Here is a 5,573-nt window from a genome sequence, read left to right on the forward strand (position 1 = left end):
TGAACCGCTCGACCACTGACACTTTTAACGTCGAATACGTGGAATAGTGATTAACGTCATGTTTTTTCAAGATTTTCTGCACATCGGCGTTGTAAAATTCCTTCCCCATATCCGTTGGTAAATTTTTCAGACATCTTCCACTCGCTCGAACGATCTCAGCGATAGCGTCAGCCGTCTCGCTTCCACCCTTGCTCTTGAGTGGCACGGCCCACGCGTACTTGCCAACACATCGATGACGGTGAGTAATGTAGTGGTGACCTCTGTTGAGGCTCGAATAAGGGCACATCTCAACGATATTAGCCTGCCACAGATCGTCGTATCCCCGGACTATGACGCGCCTTCGCGGAAAATTTCTTCTTGCGGGAGCGTGCAATTCCTCAACGAGTCGACGTCTTTCGGAGCTAACTTTTCTGTTTTCATCGGATCTCTTTTTCATGATTCGACGTGTAATACACAAGAAAATAATGTATTTTTTCTCGCTGTTGTCACTCGACTGCCTCGTTTCATTGATACACGATTTAATTTATAATAAGACCGGCTTCGCGGAGTTCCTCGATGATCGACAGCATCTCGTTGTCGTGAGCGTTGTTGCCCACTCGGTGCGAAGCGTCGAGCAATCGTAGACGATCCACCAGCTCGTTGGGATCGTCCCAGTGCGCGTAATCAATCGCGTTGTCGTTTAGCGTCATTGCGTGAGGTAATCCTTTTCCAGATTTCTTACTCTGTTTCTTGGGTGTTGCCAGCATCAACGGCGCGATTATGTATTTGTACTTGTATCCCCTGTTGCCCAATAATCAACCTTGCGAGTGATGCTTGTGTTTGTGCACGCTCGTCATCAACAGCATGCTCTTGTACTTGTGCATATCGTCTTCCCTGTAGAGGGTATCGTCGGGCATTCTCTTGAAAATCAACTCGTAAAGACCGGGGGTACCGGCGTATCGTATGCCGTCAATAATTATGTTGTCCGCGTCATCCACGTCGAAATGATTATTGCCAAACATCAATCCATTCTTGTGTAGGTAAACACCGTACACATGATCTATACCGCTCTCTTTATCTTGCGCTTCCCGCAGGACAGCCTCGACGTACTTTTGACCCTGCGGACCCAAGTTGGCTCGTAACGCCTCTCGACCTTCCGATGTTTGCAGCTGATTTTGAACCTTCATCGCTAGCGAGTCTTCCGTCGTTTCGTTCTACAATCACTCTATCGTCGATACGATTTTGGCACGTGGGGTGGAAGTTATCGGTTCGCGCGATCGATCACTGGATTTATGCAGAGTTGCGGAAGGTTCGAACGTCTCGCTCGCTTCTTCTCCCTCCTTTTGTTCCTCCTCCTTCCTCTCACGTTGAGGGGCAGACATCTTCGTCGCGCGACTCTCTCTTTGTCGCGCGCTCGCCGGGGTTGTCGGCGAAAAGTCGCAACGGCTCTATAGGAAGTTTAAAATGTCTATCCAACGCGATGCCTTCCACGATTCTACCGGTCTTCAGAGCGCGATGTTTCTTGCAGATCGACTCGCTCGTCTTCTCGATCTCCCTCACGATTTTTTCGCGCTCGCGCACATCTGCCATGTTTGTCTCTGGTTAAGTATCGATGACGACTGATTGCGTTGCGGTATCGCGAACTCGTTAAATTCTTTTCTGTATCGTCCATTTTGAGCGCACTGTCTTTGTCTATCACTACGAATCCATATTTTTGTTGCCAACAGTCGCGGGACAACGCGTAAAATTCGTCATATGACATGTCCGTATTCACATGATCGTTGTAAACATGTTTCAAGTTGGTACCATCCTGTTTGAACAGGATCAGCAGGTTCGCGTTGTCGTGTATCAGATGTTTAGGTATCCTCGCGTACGTCTGACAGAGATAGAAGCAGTCGACGTTCGCGTGACGGCCCATCGAAAAATATTCTCTCACCGCATCCTGCTTGTCGCATGCCACGTCATCAAAGATAAAAATAGAATTTGGACGCGCCTCGCTCGGTGGAACGACATCGCTATTGTTGGAGAACGTAAAGTAGCCGATTTCATCGATAGATGTAAACAAATTTTCGAGATATTGATACTTTGGCTGTTGCAACGATTTCGAGTAGACGTACACGTTCTCGAAACGTACGCCGTTCGGACTCTCAAGTAAGCTTATGAGAACGTTGGTTTTACCGCAATTCGACGGGCCGCATATGATCGCGCGTATAGTATTCGGCAGCATTTCGCCGTGCTTGCGCTTCTCCACGCCGCTTCCCATTATTCGCGATTTCGCGTCGCAGTTCGTGACGCCAGCGGTTGCAATACGAATTTCATGCTCACACTACGGGCTGTGCGCTCTCGACCACCTATTTAAAGGCGCGCGAATCCGCGAGTCGCGCAGTAATAAAATGTATCTCGCGCTATATCATCCTTCCGATATTCTGGGTTTGAGCGCCGAGCAGTTGCAGTATATATCGAAGGTCGCACTGTTACGAGTGTACGGTGACTACATTGACTACGTATGGAACAAGCTTCCGGGACACTTAAAGGTGGATTCGGAGGTTCGAACGTATCGTCGCTGCGACGAGCACTACAATCAACCGTGGCAGCGAACGCATATCGACGGTCCAGCACCGAAGATAAAGGACTGTAGCGAATGTCAGCGTCGGGCGGCAGTCTGTTGAATCGAGCGATAAATGCGCTACCTTTCGAGTTGCATATCCCGGGCTACCAGTTTTGCTGTCCGGGCACTCGGCTGACGAAGCGATTAACCAGAGGTGACGCGGATATAAATCCGCTGGACGCGGCGTGCCGAGAACACGACATTGCGTATTCTCGGAGCAACGATCTCACCGATAGACATGCGGCGGACAAGGTACTCGCCGATAAAGCGCTAAGACGCGTCACCGCGAGAGATTCGGCTTTGAGCGAGAGAGCTGCCGCTGCTGCCGTTTGGGCAGCGATGAAAACCAAAACCAAGATGGGCATGGGCATGAAACCGAAGAAGACGATGAGGAAAAACACAACGAAAAAGATAGCGCAAAAACGGATACTACCGACAGCGAAACGAGGCGGTGCGTTACCGTTTCTGTCAATGTTGGGTGCGTTCGGATCCTTGATTGGAGGAGCGGCCAGTGTGGTGAAAGCGGTAAACGATAGCAAAGCCGCGCGACGTCAGCTCGAGGAGCTGCAACGTCACGATCGCGCGATGGAACAGGGTCGCGGACTGTATCTCGCACAAATACGGACGCGGACAGGGCGTAGCAGTGAAAAAAAAAAAAACGTCAAAGAGACGATAAAAATGTCCTCGGGTGCAACTACCAACGTGCAATTGGATGTGCTCGCGTGACGTATGCGCGTACCGTACTTTAGAGGTGTTTTTATGCGTAACGCGTTACCGACGAGCGACGTGCGTCGAAATGAAAGCGGTATCGTGAATCTGGACGATGCGACGGGACCCGGTACTCACTGGGTAGCGTACGCGAAGACAAACAACCGCATCGTGTATTTCGACAGCTTTGGTAATCTTCGACCGCCCAAGGAACTGGTGCGATATTTCGGGAACGGTGCTACGACGATAGAGTACAATCGCACGTCCTATCAGACGTACGATCAGAGCTTCTGCGGACAGATGTGCCTGTGGTTTCTACGAACGGTCGACTTTCGTGAATTTAAAAAGCTCGACGAGGTGCCGTGAAATCTCAATATTGGTCGAACGCTTTTCCCGTCATGTCGTTGACACTTACACTGAGCGGGAAGAGCAGCCTCCTCGCGGCGAACTACTTCACCGCCATAGATTTGAGTGACGGTGATTACGAGCTCGGTCTGATGATTTTTGAGACTTATCACACGATACCGAACGTAAACGAATCAAACAATAAATTTTATTTTGACAAAGATGACGCAGAAATTACAATTCCCGAAGGTTCGTACGAAGTACGAGACATAAATGAATTTTTGGAACGTGCGATTTTGCGTACACACCGCGACGCGCTTGAAACCATTGACATAGTGCTTTTGCATGGTGACAATAGCAACAATAGCAACTATAACACCGATGATGACGACGATGGCGAGGGTGCGGAATAACTATCCGCGCAAACTACAACACAATGAGATGTGATTAGATGCGCCTACAGAATAAACTTTGGCAAGCTCAATAGCATTGGATCGCTGCTGGGATTCTCGTCGAAGCGTATACTGCAACCGTGATAATGGCACGAATCGAACGTGTTGATCAACATAATGAACGTAAACGTTATCCGCGTAGAGTGTAACGTGACCGCGGGTGCGTACAGCAATGGCAAAGGTGCCCACACTATACACGAGGTCGCTGAGCGTGCCACCGGGATATAAGATATCGGAAAGGCCCGCGCAGATCATTTACTTGCCGATCACCGCACGGAGCATTACGGATCTAACGATACACGTCGTCGACCAGGGCGGACGATTTCTCGATTTTCGCGGAGAGGAGATCACCGTCAGATTGCACGTGCGACAGCGATAGCGATAATGACGGGGAGGCCAAGCGGGGATTTTGGGATTTACTCAAGCGCGTCAGAATAACATAAAGGGGGAAAGCTTGCACCCTAATAAGTACCCTCACCACATATTAAACGTCTATATAGAGCCGGGGGTCCAGGGGAGCTCGTCAAATTAGTATTTAACTCGAACGCGTCAGATTAAGGTATGGTGTGTTAATTACATGTAGAAAAGTGTACATTTCAATAATCTGACGATTTCAGCATGACGTAAGGAAATGGGAGAGTCACAAAGTTGCAAAAGAAACGTGACATGGATTTTTTGACCCCTTCCTACACCTAACCCCCACCACGCAAACCGTTAGATTAATATTTATCCGTTATCAGAAACACATGGGTCGCTTACACTATTAATATCTGACACGCTCGAGTACTTCATTGTCACTTTTGTGACAATGTTATTTTTGAAAGCCTGTACACTCCCCCCACCACTGAAACGGCATATATCATTGTTGCCGGCGGCGAGAGCCTTCGATCTGGTTCCCCCGTTAACGACAATTAAGACGATTTATTTTTGCGCCGGGTTCGCTCGGACGCTTCGACGGAGCCCTCTCGACCCGTCGCTCTCCAGATTCGTACTGACTTTCGTCGCGCGAACTCGAACGGCTCGCGGCTTTTATTTTGGAAGCGATAACGCGATTCGCCAATAACATCGGTCCAGCAACGAGCGACGAATCAGGGGGTAACACACCAAGTACGACCCTTTTTCTGTGTCGAAAGACTTCCGTCGTCATCGGCACACAAACACTCGCTCTCGACGTCGACATTGCTCGAAAGTCGAATCAACAAAGATTCGAAGCGAAGAAGTTTCTCGAGCGATCTCGACGACCGCACGAATTAACGCACTAATTCCGAACATACCGCCCGCCTCGTATACGCCGGATACGAAATACAGCAAAAGACGTGGTGAGATCGAAGATACTCTCTCTTATAGTCGCAGCGCGAGCTAAGGAACGCAAAGGGCGACAGCGATTGACGCCAGCCGAATAAAGAACCTCAAATCATCTTATAGGTAGGGACGAAAACACAATAAAGTAATTAACGCTAAATGTACAACACGTCTTAACT

The sequence above is a fragment of the Trachymyrmex cornetzi genome, unplaced genomic scaffold (genome assembly GCF_001594075.2).
Source record: "Trachymyrmex cornetzi isolate Tcor2-1 unplaced genomic scaffold, Tcor1.1 scaffold909, whole genome shotgun sequence".
Lineage (NCBI taxonomy): Eukaryota > Metazoa > Arthropoda > Insecta > Hymenoptera > Formicidae > Trachymyrmex > Trachymyrmex cornetzi.